The following is a 25,857-nucleotide window of genomic DNA, read 5'->3' as shown; positions in this document are numbered from 1 at the left end:
AAAAGCCATTGGAAACAGATTTCGTGGACCTGCAAGTTGGATGGGGCTGAATCTCAGAAAATCGCCAGGGCCAGGCAACCTGTGTTAGCCAGGCTGATGTAGCTCAGATATAATGGCTGCCTATATCTGCACGCTGGGAGGGGTAGGCTCAACAAAAGAACAGTAGATTCTGCCAGCACTTCTGTCTGAAAGAAAGCTGCCCCTCTAGCCCTTGACCTGAAGCCACACAACTCAGTTCTTCCCTGTTATGTTTCTGGTGCTTTTCAAGCTGCTGTCCCAGGGCTGCAGCTCAGAGCATGTGAGTCCAACTGCATGTAAGTCCAGGTGTGGGCCCTTTAAGAGGAATGTCTGTGACTTCCTTAGCTCTCTGCTGTACTCAGCCACAATCTCCGCAGATTTTCACAGCCAGGGGTTGTGGGGACATGTTTCCTGGCACTGGAACTGTGGGCTGGGGAGCACAGTGTGGGGCCAGGACCCCTCGCTCCTCCAGGGGAACTTCTGCAGCTAAGATATTCCTCCCGATTTTCAACTGCCACACCTGGTCATAGAACCAGCCCATTTCGTGTCTCTGCCCCACCTACCAGTCTCGAGGTGGCTTCTTCTATACGTTCCCCAGTTGTAACACTTCTGTTTGATCAGACCTTAGGCAATTCCCAATGATGGTTGTTCTGTAGTTTAGTTGTAATTTTGATGTGATCATGAGAGGAGGTGAACACAGCGTCCACTTAGTAATACCATCTCAACTGGGAGTCCATCTCTTTTTTTTTTATAATGATGGATAAATTTAGTCTATATTCTTTTTTAAATTGACATGTAATTTCATATAATCAATATTATTTTGATGTATATTGGTGTTTGCTTTACATCTCAAGGTACCTGGGACATCTCAGGCTTTTGTATTGCTTTTTAAATCTAGTTGTATTGCTTTTTAAATCTAGTTGATTTACATTATTATACTTTTCTAGAAATCTCAGTAGTTTTTAGACCACTAGGACCCCAATATCCCAACTGTACAGTTATCATTAGAACCTCATACAGTATGATACTTAGCAGATGCTTATTGCTGTATTGAAAGAACAAGTAAGTGTCCCTGCAATGAAAGTTTTTTAAAAAAATTAATTTATTTTAATTAGTTTCAAGTATACAGTACATTGGTTAGACATCTATATAGTTAGTAAAATGATCCCTCCAATTGCTCCCTCCCTCTTCTGGCCCTCCACCTAGCCAACGTATTAATGCTAACTGCATTCCCTATGCTGTGCTCCCCATCGCTGTGACCATCTATTAACTACTAATTTGTACTTCTTTAACCCTTCACCCCATTCTCCCAGTCCCCCAACTCCCCTCCCCTCTGTTCATCACCAAATTGTCCACTATATTTGTGTCTGTTTTTGATTAGTTTGTTCTTTTTGTTCCTTAGATTCCACATATAAGTGAAATCATATGATATTTATCTTTCTCTGTCTGATTTATTTCACTCAGCATAAGAACCTCTAGGTCCATCCATGTGAAAAAGTTTTATTGAGTGAATAAATGCATGTCCATTCAATAGAAGTGGCACATGTGTGATACTGTGGTGGGCCCTGAAGGAAGGAGGAGGGTTTTCCCATTAATCATGGTCCTTATTAATATTTGTTTAATGAATGAAAAGTGAGAAAAGAGGTAGGAGGATGTTCTAGGTGGGTAGGAAGGAAGAGTAAAAACTGTAGAGGCTGGAAAGTGCAAGGCAAGATCAAGGCTTGTATATTTTGTATTGGATTTAACTCAGGTAGCAGAATGTTCTAGAAGGAGCTCCAGATGAGGAGTTAACACTTTGGGTCTTTGCCACTTGCTAAGGATGTGACCTTGAGTAGCCCTGAATTTTGAGGCCTAGGTTTTCTCCTCTGCTCTGCCTTCCCCCAAGGCTTACAGTGAGGCTCAGACAAGAAAATTTATGAGAGTCTTTTGCAAACTGTGAAAGAACATACATATTAGGTGGTGTTGTGAGCCTTGATGGATGATGAGGTTCATTCATCCATCAAATAGTTAATGAGCACCTGCAGCAGGCCATGACCTGTGATAGACAGTGGTAGATAAAACACAGGCCTGCCTCTTGGGTTTTCATTCTAGTGGATGAGAAAGGTATTAACCAATCACTCAAATATATAATTACAAACTGTTGTAAGAACTGTGAAGTACAAAGTGCTAGAGGCTCATTCTAGTCTGGGCAGGGATAGAGCTTGGTCCTGGGATATGAGGTTTATCCTGTACTAGGTGGCATCTTTAAAGGCTCTTGTATGGAGTGACTTAAACCCAACATTGTTTTAGTAAATTTAATCTAGCGGCTACATATAGGATAGATTGACAAAAGTTTGGAGTCTGAGAGAATAGTTAAATGAAGCGATTGTCATACAGTTTCTAAATCTGTCATATGACATATACAGTTCTTAGAATTGTTTTGTTTGAAATGTTTAATGTTCATATTTTTATGTGAGGTTTTCTAGGAACTTGATGTTTATATGGTTTTTCATTTGGTATGTTAGTGAACATCTATTTTTAGTTAAATGTGAAGTTAACATTAAATGTTAACAAACACATATTATTTCTTCTGTGCGCCGGAACACTGCTTAGTGCTATGTGTGTGTTTGTGTATGTGTGTATATATCCTATTAACTTTAAACAACCACATGAAGTGTTCAAACTATATTATCCTCATTTTATAGATGAGGAAACTGGAAACTGAAATTTGCCCAAGGCTATATACAGCCGCTTACTGGGACTTGCACCCAGGCCATATAGTTTCAAGTGCGTGTTCTTAATCACTTCATTATCACCTTTCACTTAAAAAGAGAATCAACTTAACATTCGTTTAGGGAAGATAAAAGATGCCAGTAAAGCAGTTTTGAAATAACCACTGTGAATCCCTTTGTCTCAATACATTTCGTTCTTGTTTTTTTAAAAAGACATTTTTCTTAATTACAAATTTAGGAAGAAAATCTATTTTAATGTCAAATTTTAAAAGTTATATTGTGGTTATATGCATTTTGTCATGTGAGTTTGGTAGTCCTTGACGTTGCTCTTTGGACTACATATCTCCCCATTTTTTCCTTTGTTTCGTAACCAGAATAACTATCAGCCGAGTCAGTGAGTGTCCAGATCTACTCACTATGGTAGATTCTTACATTTGGCTCCCTTCTTATTACCTGTAAGAGCTTCCATTCCACATCAGTTGTATATTTAGTTCTAGGGCAGTAGAATCCTAGTATGGATAGTACCAGTGGTGTGTATATAAGCTGACTCCTTGAGTTCACAGATGGAGACCCCAAAGTTAAAGCGAGCCACTTCCATAGGGCCATGGTGCTAATTTTGGGCAGAGCCAGAACTAGAGATCAGGACTTGGAACATCAGCTCAATGTTCCCCCCTCTGCCTGCATAGGCCTTGCATTTGCAGGGTAGCAGTTGATATGCCACCCCAAAATATGACTGTAGGAGTTCAGGACATGTCACTTCGATGTACTGATTATTTTCAGCAGTAGAACCTTTGAAAAACAACAAATGTAGGCAGAGGCTTGAACTCCCCTTATCTGCCTGAAGACACATCCTCCAAAAGGAACGCAGTTGTCAGTTGTCATTGACTGCCCCCCCCCCCCCCCCCTGGCAGTTTCATCAACCAGAGAAGATTGACTTTTATTACAGGGTGGGAGACTAGAAATAGATAACCACACCCAGACAGACTTTGTCACAAACTTCCTACCTATTTTTCTAAGGGTGCATTTGCTTTCCTAAAAATCATTTACTCTTGGTTACAGCCCTCTTTGCTCAGAACCCGCTTCTCCCTTGGCATATACTCTTTTATTTTTTCACCTCCTAAATTCCATAGGGCTGTAGCCTGCCTTAGCATGGCCTGTCTCCTTCTAAAATGTACTTTCAATAAGTCTTACTTTCTCTAAAAAAAAAAAAAAAATGATTTACTCTCTCCTAAAAGATCTATTTTTCCCCTTCCTCTTTCCCTATTAAGATGACATTTAAGCCTGAATTCTAAGCCATCTCTTTTAGTTACTCATTTTCCCTTGGATATCTCACATGTATGCATGAGATATGCATGTTAATAAACTTGTTTGTTTTTCTCTTATTACTCTGTCTTTTATTATAGGAATCTCAGCCAAGAACTCAGAAGGGTAGAAGAAAAATTATTTTCCCTTTCCTACACTTATTCCCATGTCCTTTTTTTTCATATTATTTCCATTCCATTTCATTTGTGTAATATAAGTGACAGTGAAATTTTGTATTAATTTAGCAAAATTGCAATACTATGAAGTGGGGCTAGGGTACACTCTGGTTGTAGTTCAAAATGAATTTGTGTTCAAATTATTTCAGTTGGAGTATTAATAAAATGTTAAAATATTTTTTCTATAACTTTAGTTTTTGTCAACCCAGATGCTTTATTAACAGCCTTGCTGTGTTAATTTCCCTTAGCACACTATTTTTATTTTCATTTGTTTTGCTTATTTTTACAAACACTAAATTAAAACTTTAATCTTAAACTGTGGGCCAGTGTAGATATGCTAGAAAAAGTGAATTCTAAATTAAAGTAAACCCATGTCTTTGGATTAGTTTGGTTTATGGCTCAGAATCACTGACTTTTTTTATATTTATATTAAGAGGAAATGTTTTACAGTATCTCATAAAGGACTTTTAATATATTTCTTTTTTGAGTCTGCTTTTGTTTCTCGACTTTTGGGCTCTGCCTGGAAAATTGTCCCCTGAGAGCTCTGCTTTAATTTGGTTAATGTTGTCAACTGCTAAAAAGCACATTCTTTGCAGGAATTGGGTGTGGATATGTTACTAAGAAAGAAACATATGCTTCGCAATTTCACAGATTGTTTCATTTTCTTTATTTGGTTAGAATCTCTTTTTGGATTCCTTGTGCTTTTTGTGATTGGTGTGAGTCTTTCCATACATTGTATTTTGTCCCTGTTTTATCACTTACCAGTTATGTCTCAGTAACAGAGCCAGGAAACCAGAATATCTTGAATATTTTGTGCAGAATTTTGTATTTACTATAAAAGCTCTCTTATCTGGGATTTTCATGATCAGCTGCTGGTCAGTTAAAGTGGAGAAATGTAAAAGCAAATGTTATAGTCATATCTCAAACATTTTATTTTAAATTCAAACATATAGATGTACATCTGTTTGCTGATTTCTGATGTAGGGCCTGATAAGTGGTTTCCACATTGGTTTTTGCACATAAACTGCACCTGTGATGTACTGTCTACCTGTTTTTCATTTGGATTCCTCTAAAGTATTACAAGACCTTTAAGATATTTGTGAACTGAGCGTAGAATTCTTGCAGATTTTTATGATTTGCTTCCCAGTCTTTTGCCATTTCTTCCTCACACAAAATATAGTGGCAGTTATTTTAGTGTCTCGCTTTTATTGAATGATTTCAAAAACTCAACTTTATTTTCATAGAAACATTAATTTTTCTGAACTCATTTTATGTGTTTATATACAATTTACTACGCGTTTTCATACAATTAAATGAAAAGAGCTGGCATGAATAGATTAAGAATAAACATATCTGACCTTAGGGTACAACACAGCGTAGTTGGTGGGAGCACGTCACTGCTTCCTCACCTCTCTGTGGTTAAAGTCTAACAGATTTTCAATCTGTTATGGACCTGCACTTTTATAAATAATAAAAAAGAAACAAAAAAACCATAAAAATGCATATTTAATTTTTTAACTTAGTTTTAGAAACAACAGAAATAAAATTATATTTTATTAAATGTAATCAGAACAAACATAATGCAGGGAAAAAAGAAAACAATTATAAAAGCTGTACATGTTTTTCAAAAGCATGCATATAGGCAATTCACCTAAAGAATCACTATTTTTCTGATTAATTTGTTATTCTAGTTGTAACTAAACAAAAAGTTCTGAGTAAAATGGTGATTCCCCATATTAAACATTCTATGCATACTTTAAACAAACACTCCGTTTGTTTGTTTGTTTGTTCGTTTTGGTGTCACAAATGAACTTCTTTCTTATTAACCTATCTACTCTAGGGTTGGTGGCAGCTTATATTAGGGCTAATGTATAATGTGTATCTAAATTATTTATTATTTCGTTTTAATAACACTCATGGTGGAAGAACTGGTCTTATAATGGGATGTTGATGAGAATAAAAAAAAGACATTTTAAGGCAATTTCAGCAAAGTCAAGATCTTTAGTTTTCACTTTTCTCCAAAGTGAAGCAAGTAATGCTACCATGTCAAAATTTACTTTCCATTCTTCCTCAGTAGCCATTCTAACTTTATCCTTTAAATTTATGGTCAAATTTAAAAGATCTTTCAGTGGAGGAAATGGATTCTGGATTTTAATACTTTCATATTACAGTTGACAGAGGAACCTTAAACTATCACTGTGGTCGCATGGTTCGATAGCACTTGATCAGTAGGCAGCTGGTGCAACATGCAACCCACCTTACAAGGTCAACACCACCAGAACTAGTCAGTGAGAGAAATCCACTAGTCATGCACTTGGATTTTTAATCATGGCTAATGGCTACATGTCCAATCTTCATTTTCTGGACAGCTGGTAACAAACAATTTGCAGACAGACATCTGTGTCTAGAAGCTCTTTGAGAAGCTCTGTGCTCAACTAGCATCTCCTATTAGTTGTGAGCTGCTAGTGTGTTCAAACATCAGTCATTATGCTCAGCAGAGGACATGCAATGTGCTGCTTAATTTGACAAGGTGGTTAAACGGAGATCAGTTAAGAGAGCCTCTTTTGTATAACTGTGTTTCCTCTCCCTCCCAGAAGGTTCATAGCTTTCATGAGATTCAAAGTATCAGTTGTATGTGTGTGCATATTTGTATCTATTATGTATCTGTTTATCCCTTCCTTGTGAGTATAGGGGTCATGACTTCATCTGAAAGAGTTCGGGACATGCCACACCAAAATATGCTGCTTCGGTTGGTGTATTGATTATTTTGGACTTAAGACATTTAAAAAAAAACAGCAAATGCAGTGAGAGGCTTATTATAAACTATTACCTAGCTAAAGACAGATCCTCCAAAAGGAACTCACTTGTTGTATATCTCCTTTCAGCGGGGGAGTGGAGGGGTGGTTCATCAACCACGGAGGATTGACTGTTAACACGTACCACACCCAGGCAGATTTTATCACAAAATATATACCTGTTCTTCTCAGTTTCCATTCATCTTCCTAAAAATCATTTACTCTCTCCTGAGAGGTCTGCAGTCCTCCCCCACTTCCTGTATTAAGATGGTCTGTAACTCTCAAAACCCACCACTTTCTTGGGTATTCACTCCCCGCCCCCCCCAGGTGTTCCTGTGCACATAATACTAAAAATGAACACATTTGTTACCAGAAGGGAGGGGGCAGGGGAAAAATTAAAAAAATAAAATGTTAAAAAAATTACATAAAAATTAATACATTTGTATACCTTTTCTCATGTTAATCTGTCTGTTGTGTTTATTTCATAGACCCAGATACCACACCTAGGAGGGTAGAAGTAAAGTCTTTTCTCCCCTACACTGTCCATCTTTGAATTACCCACTGGGCTTTGCATGGAGCTGCTAGGCTTTGCTGCATGTAATACATAGACCTGGAGTGTAACCATTTCAGTGGAGACATTTTCTAGAGACACATTTTCCTAAAGTATAGTTTTGTTTTAAGGAAACAACATACTCTTGAATTCTCATTTCTCCTCTGGTCAATAGGATTCTATCTAGTTATCTATCCCCTAAGAAATCTTAGTATTTGGCCCATTTCCTTTGCCTGAGTATATTGCCTGAGCCCAGGGGAATTTAGCTGCTGTTACACTGAAACATATCCTGAAAAGAAAAAATGGTCACTTTGGGTGTTTCAGTTGTTCATTTGTATCTTTTAACTAAATTACAATTCTAAATGATTTTAAGTCCTATAAACAAGGACTACCTGGGATAACTGATTTATCCTGCTTTTATTAGTTCCTAGTTGAGAGAGAAGCACATTTTTCCTGTTTTTAAAGCAAATGAAATTTTAGCCATAGTTGAAACTCATCTATATGAAAGTTATTAGTAGAGTCTTTGGTGTTTGAAAAGGGAACAGATGTCCTTGTAGTGGTAATAACCAGGATTCTGAAAGAGAAGGCAACAATGAAGGCTGCAGAGGGAAGTGAAAAGGTACTGATGATGAGTACAGATTTACCTCAGAGTAGAAAAAGTATAGTGTGTTAATTTTAGAAGCATTTCCTTTCTTGATGTTATACTTTGCAATTTGAAATTTTTCAGTATCCTATAATGAGCTGACTTGACAGTCAAAAATATCATTGAAAAAATGATGGCTTGGCATCTTTTGCTAGGATTTTTACCCCCTCCATCAGGTAAAAGAAAAAAGCAGGAGTAAATTTCAAGCATATTTAGAGCAAAATCATTTGTTGTAATTTTAATAGCTATCACTTATTATTTACTGTATCCATATGCTTGGTATACTTTATTTCATTTAATCTTTGAAATAAGCTGAGGATGCGGGGCTGGATCATCCACCCGAATGTCTGAAGTATAAAATTCTGTGCTGGGCATTGGGCTGTGGGAGTTTGCAAACCAGAATAGTCCCTGGCCTCTGGATGCTCCTAATCTAGTTGAGGAGACCAGGAGCCTTACAAATGTATATTGAGAAATGGGGGTGGGTTCTATGAAGAGAAATTATAGGATGCTATGAGAATGTAAAGCAGAGGCTTCTCATCCAGTTTCCAAGGTTGGTCAAGGAAGGTTTTCCTAATTAAGTGATATTTAAGCTGAAACCTGGGTAAATATTGATGAGTGGAAAGGAAGTTAGCTAGGCCAAAATGTGTGTGTGGTGGGGAGGGGAGGGTGGGTGGGAAGATATTCTGGACAAAGATGACAGTTTGTACTAAGTCTTGGAAGTGATGATGCAGGCTGACTCAGGGATTGTAGTGTGCAAGAGGGTAGGATGCTGCCGAAGGGCTGGAGAAGCTGGCAGGGGCTGGAACACCGGTTATGACCAGGATTTTGGTCTTTATTTTCAATGCAATGAGAAACTACTTAAGAGTTTTGGGTTGGGGAGAGACATGGATAGATTTATGTTTCTAAGGATGATTCTGGGTCACTGCGGATACAAGTCCTCATGGAGCCTTATAAAAAGGTTACTTAACTCAAGCAAATAATCTGCTAAACTCTTGCTGAGTTGTGTATGAGTTTGGCTCTCGGCCCTTAGCTCTTCTTTCCTCCCAAATCCTGTTTATTGGACAAGATTCAAAGTTTGCTACTGACAACATCCCCTACCTGACAAGGTTACTGTACCTGAAATATATACTTTTTTGTTGGAGCTGCCTGTCATCTTTGCAGGAAGCACTGGAACAATAACAATTTGTGGGTGTTACAGGTTTGCAGAATGGTTGTTGAGCAGAGCCTACTGGGTGAGTAGCTCCTTATCACTGTAGTCTGGTACCTCGCTCTCAGCTTTGATAACTGGAAAATCATTTCTTTTCTCAGTAAACCTATAAAGTTATTGGACACTGGATTAACCCAAATCAGAAGAGACTCATGTAAACTAAAATACCAGATGGTTAGTGTCAGTGAAGATTAGAGCTAGAAAGGGGCCTGGACACCAGTTCTGGAGGGGCACTTTCCCAGGAAGCTGAGTGAAAACATGCATCATCGCATTCTGGTTACATCTCCACAGGGGGCGTCTCTGCAGAGGGCACCATGCTCTTTAGCTGACTGGACATTAACAGACAGTGAACAGGTTCTTTGCTGTTTGGGTTTCTTTGTCTGTTTTAAAATTTTTATTCTTAACTTTTTAAATAATTTCAGGCTTTAAAAAAAGTAGCAAAAATAGTACAAAGAATTTCCTTACATTCTTCAACCAGATTTTCTTACATAATCACTGTATAGTCACCAAAATCAGGAAATAAACATTGATTTATTACTGTCATCTGGAGACCTTGTTCAAATTTTGCCAGTTAATGGCCCATTAATGTTCTGTTTCTGGTCTAGGATCCAATCCAGGACTACATGTTGCATCCGGTTGTCTTCTTAATATGGAACAATGCGTCACCCTTTCTTTGTCTTTTATAACCTTGGCACTCTGAAGAATACTGGCCAGTTATTTTGTAGGATGCCTCTTAATTTGAGCTTGTTGGTGGTTTCTTCATGGCAAAAGAAGGCTGTGCATTTTTGTTAAGAATATTATGGAAATGATGTGTGCTTCTCAACGCATCAGTTAAGTAATGTAGTTTACCTCTTCTTACTTTCAAATGGATGTGATACAGTAACTAGCCTGAAGTTTCTCAAACTTGAGATAATGCTACCTCTGAGACCATGTCTGGGGTACCACAGCTTGAGAATCACTAGAGTTAAATGCTCTCATTTGAAGCGACCTTGGTACCAGGGTGCTTATAAATGCAAATATAGGAATTGAGATTACATCATGTGTCCCCAGTCCCCGGCCATGGACCAGGAATTGAGATTACATGACTGTCATAAGGTTGGCATCTAGATGGCCTAGGATATGCTTTATTATTATATATCAATTTAAAAATCATTATAAAACTAAGAAAAGAAATAGAAAGTTTCTAAATCTCAGACTCCTGGGGAAAATGTTCCTGGAGCGCACAGTTAGGGAACCTTTGGAGGAGGCTCTGGCATTACCCTTCCTCCTCACTTCACTCACTGTAGTATACTATATTGTTAAGGGATTTGGGAGTTCCTGGCCTTGAACCAATTATGTAGGGTGGGTATTTCCCCACAGTGGTTACTTACCTCATCTGTTATACATGGACTTTTAACTTAGAGTAACCTCATTTTGTTTTAAGATTGTTTTAGATTAATAAAACAAAACTAATGAACATTTTTCTTAACTAAGTTCATTCTTCATTTCTAATCCCTCCCATTTATAGCTTTTGTTTTTTTTTTTTTACTTTTTAAAAAACCCATAGTAATTTTTTTCCTTTTCTTCTCTTTTTTTTTTTTTTTTTTGGCTTTTCACCCTGGCAAAATACTGTAAAAATAAGTTAGCTAAATTTTAGCATAAGTACAGTGAAAGCCAGCCATTGAAGTGATTACAGTTTGGAAAAATGTTAGATGGAGGCACTTTAGAAGAAAGAATTCGCCATATCACAGACTGGTGCTTTAAAATAACTCATGTTTCTTTCCTATCTCAAAGTTGTCATTTTTCCAGCTCCTTTTTGGAAGCTTCAATATGCAAAGCTTTGACAATGATTTAGGAAATTGAAATCATTACCCACTCTGTGTGACATTTGCTTGAAGATAATTCATTTGGCTCAAAATTGGCAGTTGTTGAAATGGATGAGACAATGCAATGTTTGCATGGGTTCATTGTTTAAAGGAAGGAAATCAGTCAAGGTGACCATTTAATTGCAAGGCTGTGAAAAACCTTTATCTGATTGTATATTTATCTTTGAATGGATATTTTCTTCAATTTCATGTAGAGTTTTATATAATGATTGGAATTCTTGGTACCTTTGCCTGCTCTATACCTTACCTCCGTCTTTATTCTTTCTCTCACCTTACTTTGGGCTCGTAGTTAATTCCTTGTATCAGGTAGAATAGTTTCTGTTGTAAATGGCAGAAAATTCCATTCAAACAAGCTTAAGCAACAAAGGGTATCTGTTAGCTCACCTAACTAAAAAGTAGAGATTAAGAGTCAGGCTTAGGTATTGTTTGCTCAGGGCTGAATTCCACTTCTCAGGTCTTTAGGCCAGGGCTTCACAAGCTATCTGAGGAAGGGACCTTTTATAAATTTCTAAATCATTGTAGACCAATACTTTTATAAAATACGATGCAAATGAATTACTAGAAAAGTGAAATATAAAAGACAAACATAAACTAAAGATTTTTGATTATTTCAAGAGCTGTAAATTATTGTTACATTGCTATGTTTCTAAACATACTTATTCTTAATTTCTATTCTGACCTTGTTATAGACTGTTAGAGGCTATTGAAAAGCACTGCTTTGGTGATGACCTGCCAACTTTTTTTTCAGTGTGGTTCTCTTCAAGGTGGCAAAATGGCTGCCAGTAGCTTCCAGAAGGATGTGTATCTTTGTTCACATCTAGGAAAAGAATTTTCCCAATTATTGTTTAAATGTGTTGAGCCTCACCTTGGTTGGACCAACTCAGAGCCCTTCACAGTGATTAGTGGGGTGGCGCTGGATCCTTGCTTGTATTTTGACAATGTTAATATGGTCCTAGTGTACAGTGAGGAAACAGGTAAGTGAATTGCTCAGTGTTACACAGCTAAAGATTACACACTTGGGGTTCTAAAGCTCAAATTGTCTTCCTCTGCATGAATGTGTTGCAGACATCTCCGCTGTTTAAATAAAATATAAAATAATTGATATTTTTGTGAGGGAAGGTTTAGGGAAGTGGCTTATTACTCTGATGATGAAAATTTGCAGATGGGACCTACTTAAAATACTAATATACCTACTTAAAATCCTTTGTAAAATAAGACTTAAAAAGGAAAATGAAAATTTGGAATTACTCTTAGAAAGTGGGCATTGTGTTAACTGTGATATGTACCTAAACACTCAGATTTAATCTAGTCCTCTGAAAAATAGCCATGTTTTAAGGGATCACTTAGTAATATTCCCAAGTGAAAAGAATCAACTTCTAAGTTACAACCTTCTGCTGGTTCTGAAAACATCTGGAATTAACTCTTTGTGCCCGTGTTAAAGCTAGTGTGATATAGGATTTGAAATCCAGAGGATAAAATAGCTGTTTTAGTTATTTAAAGGTTAACATTTAAGGAGAAGTGTTATTTCACCTTTTCAGGCAATCTATAAACTGTAGGTTTTTTTGTTTGTTTGTTTATTTTTTATTTTTCACTTATATTTTATTTTTATTTTTATTATTATTATTTTTAACCTTTGATTTATTTATTTTTCCCCCTCCTGGTTAGTTTTTTAAAAGGGACTTATCATCACAAAAAGTATCTATTAAGCACTTAATTGAGTTTGTGCTGTCTGATACAAAGAGAAAGTATTGTGTTCTCTTAATTAGATAAAATGAAATTATGTGTCTTGAGATCATCTCTAAAGTAAAGGAACCTTTTCTTGTGCCCTGTATCGGTGTCTTGGAAATTTGTAGTCCTAAACGACTGATCGTGTTTTGTGTGTACATTCAAAATCAGTCGTGCATTCAGAGATTGAGATTGTGGTTTAAATGCTTGCTTACAAGTGGAGGGTGATGGGAACTAGGTAGGTGTGGAGATAAAATTGGCAGTGAGTTGGTAATTGTAGAAGCCGAATGATAGCTGTATGGGGATTCTTCTTTCTACGTTTTTAGTGTGTTTGGCTGTTTTTATAATAAAAGATATAGGAGAAAATATAAGGGATAAGACATGGATCTTGTCTTTAGAGTTGAAAGAACAGGAAACCGGGATACAGGGGGCGCAGATTCTAGCTCTCGGCTCTCTAATGCCCGGCCTGACTTGGAGCCCCTCATTGAGCCCCTGAGTAAATGAGGTCACTGGGTGGGGTCCTCATTGTCACTAGTCCCCTGGAATGCTGTCCTCTTGAAAGAGACTTTGGGCCTTTGCTCAGGGAGAAAGATTCTGTCAAGGACATGGTTCCACTCAAGCAGTGTATTTGCCAGATTGTAGTTCTAAACCTGTCAGCTCCTCTGCCCCAGGGAAACCAGCAGCGTTCTGTAATACATGTTGTCAGTTGGAGTTGATAGAATTTCAGCCAAAGAGCAAAGAAGTGTCATATAATTAGCTGGATAGTCCCACCCCCGAAGTTAATGCTGTGCGTGCAGTGATTAAGAGCTCAGGCTCTGAGCGCCAGGTTCAGATCCCAGCTTAATCATAAGCTGTGTCCCCTGGACAAGTTCTTTAACTTACCTTCCTGAGAGGGTTGGTGTGAAGAGTAAATGAACTAATACATGCCTGGCACATAGTGATGGCTTAGTAAATGGTAGATGTCATTTTTATCAGCTCCCTTAGTTTTGTTTATTTTTTGGATTTTTAATTCTTATAGTAACCATCCTCAGTTTCTTCTTCCTTCCTCCCATTCTTTGGGTTAGAAGCACACTGGAGAGCTCGCTGCAGTCCATGGGAGGTAAGAGGGAGACCAAGGTAACCTGGGAAGGAAGTGAGTGGACAGAACTTGACTCTTAGAGGTCGCCCTGTCTGCCCTTCACTTGGCTGCTGATGGCCAGAACTGCTGGGGGACTTGCCTAAGGAGGAACAGCCAGGGCCTTAGTGGGGCCCCATCTGGAATCTAGTCTCCTGACTGCCAGTGATTTCTGCTGTGTAGTTCAGCTTCCTGACCTCTCTTTTGGCATCCTAATTGCTAACTAGCGTGCAGTGTGGAGGGAGAAATTCTGTCTGTCCGGTCTCTCTAGTATTAAAAAAATTCTCTCTTCTGTTGAGATATCTGGTAATGCACTAGCTTTTGCGGGAGGGGAAATGGGAATAAGCCTGGTGTCCCTATGCCTCAGACTAATTGCTTAAGCAGTAGGGCTTGGTCATTTCCTCTGCTGGCGTGCCTGGTGACCGCAGGCCCTTGTCCTGCTCCAGGCCGGCAGCACCTGCCAGGCCCAGAGTTCTTCACAGCCAGCTTGCCTTGGTCTCTGAATCATTGTCTTACAGTTGTCTGAATCACCTTCTGGTCCTTGCTTTTCATCTTTGCAGTTTCCCAGTGAATAGCATTGTTTCTCCAGCACCCACAAAGGAGCATCCTGTGATTTTTTTTGTTCTTTTTTTTTTTTTTTTTTTTGCCCTTAAGCCTATTCTTTTCTTCTTAATTTTATTTCTTGATTGTCTTCATGTTTTGGGATACTTCTAATTGTTTTCCGTTCATTAAGTTGAAAATAGGTTTACAAGCTTCTCTTATTTATTCCAGTTTATAGATTATCCATCCACATCCCTTCACATTTTTTGCAACTTTGAGGTATGTTACGGCTCATGGAAATTTCCTAATAACAAGGAAAATAATATCTCTGTAAGACTTAACAGATTTTATGGTGATTTTATAGGCAAAATAACATACTAGACTTAAGAGTTGAAAAGACTAGATTTTATTCTGGGTTTGAATTCCCACTCACAAACGGTGGGTCTCTGGACAGGTTATTTTGACCTTTGCTATCTCAGTGTTCTCATTTGAGAAATAGAGTCGGTGGGGGTTGTTGGGAGATAATATTCTTGACCTGATTTAGTTCAATGAATGTTAGCTAATATTACTGTGGATATTGTGATTTTATTTGAGCTTCATAGTTAAGTAGGTTTTTGAGGTAGATCAGATCATTTTCTTCACTTTTATCTGACTATTTTCATTAATTCATCTATTCCTTTCTTTTTGTCTATAAGAAAGAAAGAAAGAGAGGTAGAAGGTGAAGGGGAGGGGGAAAGGGAGGGAAAGGGACTGAGACTTAAGGCTAATACATTTCTGTTGCATAGATGTAGCATTAAGGCTAGTGAGTTTGAGATTTGTCCTACATTTCCTAGAGGAAGAGATGAGGGGTGAGTGGAAGACCCTTTCCTGCATCTTTAAACTTCAACTTATTCCTGGTTCAGTATAATCTGAGAAGACCTAGGGGTGGGATGTGGTGTCCGTGTGAAGCTCTTCCTGCAGTCCAGGTTCACACTGTCCTTGATTTAGGGCCTTGGGCTCCTGAATGCAGGTGGTAGGCCAGGAGACAGTGTGGTGCAGTGGGCAGACTCACCTGGGGTGAGTTCTTGGCTCCTCCGTGGAACCTCTCTGCACCTCAGTTTTCTCCTTTGCACAGTAACTGTGCCACAGGGTGAACATGAGGAACAGGATATGTGTGTGTGTACACACACACAGATACACATTTTTATATACATACATATATATGTGTGTGTGTGTGTGTGTGTGTGTGTGTGTGTGTGTGTGTGTGTGGCCTGACACGTTATAGATGCTCAACCAATGTTTCTTTTCTAGTTTAAAATGTATTTCTGATTTGTGCAGTGGAAAGCTCCTGCTAAAGGGTGTTTCAGGCAGTAGCAGACAGGTTGCAGAGGCATTTTTGTGAGTAGTGGTACCCTTGTAACACTCCAGAACTGTCCCCACCCTGTCAAGAAAGGCTGGTCTTATAGAGTTGGGACTTGCTTTCAGCCGATGTTTTTCACCTCCAGGTGGGCATTAGATTGACATTGTTTTGTCAAAATACACATTCTGGGCTCCAAATCAGACCTACTGCCCAGGCATCAGGAGCACCTGGGAAGCTTTTCCACTTTTGGAAAAGCTTCCCAGGTGCTCCTGATGCCATCCTGGCTTAGAGCCACTGCTTTAGACAAACCCAGACTGACTTTCTCATGTGTCTAAAATACGATTTGTTTTATGGAACTTTAGTTTGGGTGTAGCCTCTTAGGGCTGCAGCAGTCTTTTTCTGAGAGAGTGTGTCCTCTGACCCTTTGCCTCATCAATGAGAATTGGGTGTGATTCTTTCATAGTAATAATAACTAACTGAGTCATTTTTATATATATTAACCCATTCAGTTCTCACAATAGCCCTACAAGTTTGGTACTGTCATCATGTCCCATTCGCATGACACGTCAGAGTTTGAGATGGGAAGAAAGGAGGTTTTGCACTCAGGCAACCTGGTGCTGGAAGTCAGTGTCCTTGTCCCTGGCGTTATCCGTCTATTTTAATTGCAGATAAGATTCCCCTGGAAATGGGCTTTGGAGCGTGTAGCTCTTACCCAAGGGTGTGGAAATTTGGTAGGAACCAGTATCCTCTTTCTCCACTGACCCTGTGTTGTTTCTTGGCATATCCTGGCCTGGTCCAAATTTCAAGAGAATTTATACATCAGAGCAGTTGTGTGTGCTCGCAGGCGGAGATGGAGGTGGTAGAGCAAATGTACAACCCTGCTTCTCACATTTGCTCCTTCTACTCTCCCCCTAACTATTCAAGTGTGGGATTCGTTTATTGCAGGGGTGAAAATTTGGGGGTCATTTCTTTGACTTCTTTCACTATAGCTAAAGTGATAGACGGGGCAGTCTTCAAGGGTGGATGGTCCTTTGAGAAAGCCTGAGTAGAGCAGTTTTCATTTCCTCTGGACTCGGGAGAGAACAGAACACAGTTCTCAAAGACTTATGGGCTCACAGCTTTAACAAACCTGCTGATGTTAGATGGTCATTTGAGGAGTGTTTTCATTGGAGAGCCCTTTGTAGCTTGGAACAGAGTGTTTGATAGTCTGGGGAAGACTTCTTTTAGACTGTGCTGCCCAACAAAAAATCATGGAGCCCTTGGGTAAATGCAGCAAGTGTGAAATAACGATAAAAATGACTACTTGCTGTGTGCCAGGCACTGTGCTAGGTCTTTTAGACACTTTGTCCCTAACTCCACTTCATTCAGAAGGTAGATGTTATGCTTCTCATTGTATAGAGGAGGAAATGGACTCAGAAAGTTAAATGATGAGTCTCAAGGTCATGCAGATAAGTAGTGCAGTCAGGATTTGAAGCCATTTCTCTTAGACTCCAAAGCCCATGAACTTTCCATAATACTTTGCCTCTTCTGTGAAAGAAAACTGTGCTTTCAGCTTCACAGCAGACATTAATTTGTAAATAAAAGTTGTCTTTTCTAATATAACATCAGTATTTTCTTTTGGATAAAATGACTAAAATAAACACTGCTAAATGTTGTTCTGAAATGAAAGAAGTAAAAAGAAATGAATGAGTGAATGAATGAATGAAACAAGCTGGACTGGTGTGGACATATCGAGCCCAGGGAGACCTCTCCCACAGTGTCCTCAGAGCTCTGATAATTTTCTTCCGAACAAGTCTGTTGGAGATTTTTAATCCTCCTTTTGTTAAAAATGATATATTCCAGTGTCTGTGGACCATGAAGTAGCAACTTGTATTTTTAGCTACATTTTAATTTCTGACTTCTTTACTCTTGATATTTTTCCTTTGGTTATTCCTCCTTTCCTTCCACTTTCCCCCCCTATTTTGCCTTTTTAAGTACAAGGTTTTGCTTGCCAGTGTTACTTGTTTTAGCTGGATAATGTATATAATTTTAAAAGTTCAGATTTTTTTTGAAAAAGTCTTGAGAAGCCATATCCATTAATTTATGAATTACAAAAATACAGGATGAGCTTTCCAACAAATGTTGTTATAATTCTTATCGTTCCATTTCCAATTCAGCTATTATGGATGCCCTGAGAAAACAAATACAGGGGGAAAATAAGATTTGATCGTATTAATTACAATTTCACTTTTGTGGTTAAATAGCTTTCCAGCTAGAGCTGGAGTTGCTTCTTAATTAAACAAACATTTCCTGAGGGCCTGGAATATGCCAAACCCTGTGCAAGTCTTTGATTTCACCTGTTCTTAGAGTGATAATACCATTTCCGCTTTGAGTTGGTTTTTAAAATTCTTAGCAGCAGCTCTCAGCATAGTTTATTAGGCCAGAGTTTTGGCATGTTATCCCATGAAAGCCACTTTTCCACATGCCTGAAGGGTAACACCATGTCTGTCTTCTCATCTGTCTGTATAGTGTGTCTTTGGCTTCTCTCTTACTCTTCTTCCCTTATTTGTTTTACTTTCCTGGCTAGGTACAAATAGTACTGAAGCCAGTTTAATTTGTAAAAAATTGAATAGATTGATGTTTCCCATCACATGTCCTTCAGACCATTGGCATTATAGTCACTTGTACTTGTTAAAAATGCATTTTCCTTGCAGTCAGCAGTAATGTAATGGCTAAGTGGAGAGCCAGAGGGGAGAAAGAGCAACCAGGGGGGTCATTTTATAAACTATATAAATGTCTAACCAATGTACTGTATACTTGAAGCTAATGATAAAATTTAAAAAAAATGCATATTCTTATGCCCTACCCCAGATCTGAATTTGATAATTGTTGAATTAGAGTTACATGTGGTCACTATATTATTTTAAAACTATGCATAAAATGTTCTTTTTCTTTCTTTTAAAAAAGGTAATCTCATCTCCTCTCCCACCCCGTTAATGTACTCTGATTAAAAAACAAAAACAACAAAAAACACTTCCAAATAAGAATCTTGGAATTCGGTTTCAGAATTTGAGATACTTTCATTAGACTTTTATTGAAACATGAGATTGTGTTTTGAACAGTGTGGATATTTTCAAGTTGTTATTAGCAAACTATCAAATTACTTGACTTAAAAAAAAGTTTAATGATGACAAAAGTCATTAATTTGAAGTCCTAGTTCAAACAAGTTGTGATTTAAAATGAGTCAAATGAGTCACAGGGTTGGATTGGGTGGCTGGACTGGGTAGAAGCAGGTTCTGGGCCCTACCTGTCAGCCACATAGCCCCAAGGAAGTCTTTTCAATGTTCTGGGCTCCAGTGTGCTCCTCTGATGAGTAAGTGATTGCACGATCATGCCGTGACCTCCGTTCTGGTTCTGATTGAGTTAGACCCCGTGAGAAGAGAAATTAAAGATGTTGACACATAAGTCAATATGTTGGAGAAAGTTTTATCCTGTTAGGGAGACTTTTGAAACAAAATGTGTGGGGCTTGTAGGAACTACAGTCCATCAGACCATAGAGAATAAGAATATAGACGTTAAAAAGAAGTGACTGAGAGTTTCTTGTAATCATTCAGAACAACAATGCTGTCCTTACCCAAGTTCCCGGTTATTGAAACCCAACCAGGAAATGGACTTCCTTAAGGCAAGGACTATGCTTTGTTCGACACGTTTCATTTGTTGTCCTGTTGCCAGGTACATTTGTACTAATTTATAAATTCTAGTAGAAGTGGGTGATGGTAGGAGCTGAGCAGAGCAGTGTTGCTAGTCGTCTTATTAGAAACCACCGCTATTAGAGTAAAGAAACAGAGCACGCTACCGTAAAAGATTCATTAGTATCGAGTTAATTCAAACCGCTGGAGAACTGGCTAATTGGGGAGACATTGGAGTTTAGTAAATTATTTCTTGCTTGTGTTGTTATATTCCATGTCTCTCTATTCATTTATGAAGAGAGTGATGAATGTGTCAAAGGTGGCAAAATATGTAAAGACCAATGTGCCTTAAATATTAGTGATTTATGGACATCTTTATTTAAGGGAAAAAATTTCTCATAAATCCCCAGTACTGACATAAATATTTTTATTATGAAATAGCTTAAATATGCCTGAACATAAAACTATATATAAACTCCTTATGCTTCTAGTTCTTATATAAGTATAAAACAATGCCAAATTTATACAGTAAATTCAAGCAAAACTATAAAACTAATAAAATTTAGATTAATAACTTATTATGACTTAATTTTGTTGGACTAAAATTAAGCTTCTCCTTGAAAATGTGATTATGGTTCTGACAGGCAGAATTACAGTTCTGATCCTTGTGAAACTCAGTTCTCCTTCCACTTCCCTGTATTTGAAACTTTCTTCATATAAAGCACCTGCTTTTGGCAGGGATACTTGATTTTTGGTTTTCATTCTGCATCATTATTTTTCTTACTTGTCCTTGATAATTAAAATTATACAGCTGGATCCCACATTGACCAGAAACATAACTGTAAACCCACTTTTGATTAAGTAAGAAGTTGGGACTTGTTGCCTGGTTGCACATGAGATGGTGGAGGAAAGAGAAGTGTACCTGGTACCTGCAGTATTGGGTTTCAGATTTGGGTGAGAGTGCGTGGTGCCCTTCAAAATTTGGAACAAAAGAAGAAAAGTGGGTTTTGAGGGGATATGATTAGTTCAAGACAGGTTTCTAGCAGTATGGTGGACTGAGTACTCTAACACACTTCCCTCACTAAAGCATTGTGTTTTGGTTAAAGCGTTTTTTAGTGTACTTTTGGGATTATGGTCTAAGACATCTCCAAAGTCTTTTACTGCAGTCATATTAACCAACCATCAAAGTTGGGAGATTTGCATGTAAACAAATGCAAGATAGGTTGCCTCAAGAGCAAATGCTGATATTACCACTGTGGATGCAGACTAAGCCTTGGGTCAGTGGCATGGTAGAAGAGCCTGCATTCTACTAGGACCTGTAAAAGAAGTTAAAGTGGCTCCCGGTAGATAGTACCTCTTGGCTTTGGGTAGAAACAAACACAAATACTTCCTGAGGAAAGCATCTCTACCTTAGACCTTAGGATTCTTCTAAGATCAACCAACTGTGAGTTCAGAATTACAGATCTCTAGTCCTACTAGAAAACAAGCCACCAGGAGTAAGAGTCACCAGATACAAATAGAAGACAACAGATTTGGAACCCTGAGGACTTTAGGTATTAAAATGATCTGATACAGAATATAAAGTAACTATATTTGAAATGTTTTAAGAAAAAAATATGTAATCTCAAGTAAGGGCAAATAGCATGAGATAAAAATTGACCAAATATATTATTCAGTCATGAAAAAGAAGGAAATCCTGCTGTTGGCAACAACGCGGATGTACCTTGAGGACATTATGCTAAGTGAAATAAGTCAGACAGAGAAAAACTATACTGTATGGTTTCACTTATTTGTGGAATCTAAAGAAAAAAATACTAAACTCATGGAATCAGAGAACAGATTGGTGGTTGCCAGTAGCAGGGCTTTTGGGAGTAGGGGAAACGGGCGAAGGTGGTCAAGGTACAAACTTCCAGTTATGAGATAAATGAGTTCTGGGACATAATGTTCAGTTCGGTGACCGTTGTTAACAGTACTATATTGTACAACTGAAAGCTACTAAGAGAGTAGACTTTAAAAGTTCTCATCACAAGAAAAAAATTCTAACTATTTGAGGTGATCGATGTTAACTAAACTTTTTCTGGTGATCATTTCTCAATATATAGTACATATATCAAATTCTGTCATATACCTTATACTAATGCAATGTTATATGTCAATTATGTCTCAAATAAACAGAAGGGAAAAAGAATGTGTACAAGGGCACCATAAATCTAGGTGTGTTTCTTGTTTAAATATATTGACCAGGGCAGATTTGGGAAAAAACAAACAAACTAACAAAAACAAAACCTAAGGAAAAAATATAAGTGTTGAAATAAAAATTTAATAAATTAGATTGGAAACATCCGAAGAAGCAATTAACGAACTAGGAAAAAGTTTGAAGAAATTAACCAGAATGTAATATAGAAATATGAGATCTCTTGCGAGTCCCAGAAAGAAAATAGAGCCAATGGAGGGAAGTAATATTTGAAGATCTACTGTATTAATAAATCCAGAGAGAGTTTATGAAGGATATAAATAACCAGTGTTCCTTAAACTCAATTAATTTACGGACAGATAAAGGAAGCACAACATATACCAAGAAAGGTAAATAAAAAGAGATCCACATCTAAAGATGAGAAAATTTCAATCCATCAAAATTAAAAAGATGATCATAAGAATCCCAGAAAGAAAAGATAGGTTGTTTCTCAAGGGAATAATGGACTGACAGCTAATTTTTCAATAGCAGTAATGGAAGTTGGCAAAATATCTTCAAAATGCTAAAAGAAAATACTGTCGATTGTATACCAACAAAACTGTAATTGAAGAAAAAGGCAAAATACAACTTTTCAAAAGTACTAAAACTTATCACAGCAGAATTTTACCAAGAAACTTCTTAAAGGATATACTTAAGAAGAGCGTGATTCTAGGAAGAACTGAGATGCCAGAAAGAATGATGAACAAAGAAGTTGGTAATCATGTAGATAAATCTTATGAATTAAAATTAAATAAAATTAAAAATTCAGTTCTTTTGTTATACTAGCCACATTTCAAGGTGCGTGTGGCTAATAGTTACTGTGTTGAACAATACAAATATGGAACATTTCCATCACTGAAGAAAGTTATATAGGACAGCACTGCTATAGAACAATGAGAAGGAAATACACTAATAATCTGCAGTTTATTGACTGTAAGATAATGTTGTTAGTACAAGCCACTGTTATAGAATGTGTAAAAACTTTTTGGGAAAACATTGCCAAGTATTTTTAAGAGGCCATTTTTTTTATAAAATGCATCTCAATATTACTTGTGTGAAAATGTGAAGAAATACGCCTCTTAGAATGGATGCAGTATGGGGTTAGAGCGTGAATGGCATGGATGTCTAGAGTAGTTGAGAGAGAGGTCTGGCCTGGAGACAGCATGATGCATACTTGACATAAAGTACATACCAATAAATGTTGGATAAATGAATGGGTGATTTACTAGATGGCTGGATGGGAGTCATCAGAACACCCTGGTAGTTGGGCCTGGCAACGTGGTTGAAGTTACTGGAAAGGTTTGTATGCTGTATGAGGAGGGTCGAGATGAAGCCACTATGCACACCATGTATATTCTAGTGGTCATGTAGAAGAGGAAGCCTGCAAACGTGCTTTCAGGGAGGTGGGGAAGAACCAAAGAGAACTCAAGCAATCTGAGACTACAAGATGAGGAGGTTGCAGAGACAGTCAAGGTAAGGAATATGTATTCCTGAAATAAGTGTCATCTTGCCATATGTGATAGGCAAAGCATCGAAAATCACAGAGGTATCATGAAGGAGGTGGTATTTGGGCTGGACCTCGAAGGACGAACAATTGGCACATCAGAGTAGTAAGGTGGTGCAGTCTAGGCAGAAGGAGTAACACAAACAAAAGCATGACATTATGAAAAGATGTGAAGCCCTTGGCGGTAGTTCCTAATGGGCCAGACTTTACTGTGTCCACCTTCTTTCTAGGTAAAGATCTGGTGTTGATGAAGGAGCATATGTTCCCTAAGAGCAGAAGCATACATTTTGCTGACTTAAGTTGGAATGGAAGGTAATTAAAATAGCTGCAGACATGACCAAATACCTTCCCAGTGCTCTAAACAGGCTGTACTTTAATATGGATTTTACAACATTCTCTTAAATTACAGAATTTATTGCTGAATTTTGAGATTTAAGTTCTGTATTAAAAACTTTAATGACTATGATGTATTAAAAGAAGTAGTCATATGACATCCTTAGACTAGAGAGTGGAAAAGAGACTTAGCTTGCTAAAGTTCACCAGATCAGAGTGCTAAGAAACTATGGGGCAGATAAGACTTGGGTTAAAATCCCAGGTCCTTGGTTTAAAAGCTATGTAACATCAGTCAAGTTATTTGACTTCTTCATGCCTCAAGTTTTTCCATTTAAAAATAGGCATAATATGTGGTACATATATACAATGGAATATTACTCAGCCATAAGAAGAGATGAAATACTGCCATTTGCGACAACATGGATTGACCTCGAGATAATCATGCTAAGCGAAATAAGCCAGACAGAATAAGTTGAAAATCACATGATATCACTTATATGTGGGATATAAACCTAAAAGTAACAAATGAACAGGACAAACAAACAAAGACTTATGGTCATGGACAATAGACTAGTGGTTACCAGAGTTTAGTGGGGAGGGAAGAGGGGAGAGGTAGACAGGGTAAAGGGGATCAAATATGTGGTAACAGAAAGAAATCTAACTATGGGAGGTGAACACACAGTGTAAACATATATGCCTTACTGTTAAAGTGTACAGCTGAAACGTATTGGATTTTGTTAACCAGTGTCACCATAATAAACAAACAAATAAATAATACATTTAAAATTTGAAAAAAAAATCTAACTATGGGTGGTGAACACACAATGCAGTGTATATATATGCTTTACTGTTGAATTGTACATCTGAAACTTACTGGATTTTATTAACCAGTGTCACCATAATAAAACATAAATTAAAAAAATAGGCATAACAATAGTTCCTATTTTAGAATGGACATGAGAATTAATGAAAAGCCCTTAGCAAAAACAATTACCCATTATTATAAGTATTCTGGTATTTTTTAAAAAAGGAAATACAATAAAACTATTTATTCCCAATAATAAATTGGAAATTTATTTCTAACCATGTCTGTGCATCAGCATCATTTGTGGACAGTTAACAAAATAAAGATTGCCAGATCCTGTCCCAGACCTAGTATTCGGAGTACTTGGGCTTTGAACTTTACATTTTTTTGAGGGCACCCCAGGTTTGGGAACCCTTGCTCTGGAGTTGAGTAGCATTTGGTCAGTTTTACGTAGATATTTACTTGCTTCCTTGCTATACAGTATTCTGAACATTGGCCCTTAATATTTATTGAGTATGTAAACTTCTAGGTTATTAATCCTGATAACTGTGGGTCTTCACTCCTATACCTTCTTTTCTCTTTCTCTCCCCATTCCTCTTTCCCTTCCCCTCCATTCCATATTGAACTTTTAGATAGTCAGGTTGACTCTGCTTTGGACAGCCTGGTTCTGAGGCCTTTTTTTTCCCTTAAATAAAAATATTTTAAAAGAGACTTTGCTAAGGCAGACATTTGGCATGTTAAAATTGAACTTCAGTTTAGTTTCTAAAATAAATAATTCAACTTTTTTTATCCTTAAAAAAATGATTACAGGAAATGCTTCTAAAATAACTGATATTCCCCTTGTTAAAACTGTGGTTGTTATTGGCTAGATTCCAGCATGTGTTCTTTTTCCTTGGGGTATGGGAGGAGAGAACAGTATGGGAGGAGTATTCTATTCCTTGCCAACACATACACAAATCATAATGCTTCAAATTTAAGAGCAGTTTTTATATGATGGCAGTTTTATTTGGTATATTGTAAAATATGGCCTAGAGATTAAGAACGAAATATTTTCTATGTTTAGATCCATTAGAATATTCCTTTTAACTTTCGTGTGTGGATATTTTGGTTAACAAAAAACAAAAAAACAAAAAACCTTTGTATTGCAGCAGAAGTAGCCTTGCTGCTTAAATCTATTTAGTTCATGTATTTTACATTTCACATGGATGAAGAATGACTGAAATGTCAGTTTCATTAGGGCAGGGATTTTGCTCAGTGCTAAATCCCCAGCTCCTAGAATGGTTCCTGACACATAGCGAGTGTACAGTGAAAGCTGTACTAACAATAAAA

General features: G+C 37.5%; 1 protein-coding gene across 20 annotated transcripts in view; it reads left to right on the top strand.

Moving 5' to 3' along the window:
* Window positions 1-25,857, top strand: part of APBB2 (amyloid beta precursor protein binding family B member 2) — a 338,648-nt gene that overhangs the window by 31,573 nt on the left and 281,218 nt on the right. Inside the window, exon 2 of one of the 20 annotated variants that reach the window (XM_023532197.1) lies at window positions 23,247-23,359. The exons of the other annotated variants lie outside the window; for them this stretch is intronic. The gene's annotated coding sequence lies outside the window, so the exon portion shown is untranslated. The remainder of the gene's footprint in view (window positions 1-23,246; window positions 23,360-25,857) is intronic. 20 annotated transcript variants of the gene reach the window in all.

The sequence above is a fragment of the Pteropus vampyrus genome, unplaced genomic scaffold (genome assembly GCF_000151845.1).
Source record: "Pteropus vampyrus isolate Shadow unplaced genomic scaffold, Pvam_2.0 Scaffold79, whole genome shotgun sequence".
Lineage (NCBI taxonomy): Eukaryota > Metazoa > Chordata > Mammalia > Chiroptera > Pteropodidae > Pteropus > Pteropus vampyrus.
This window is presented reverse-complemented; position numbering and strand designations above follow the sequence as displayed.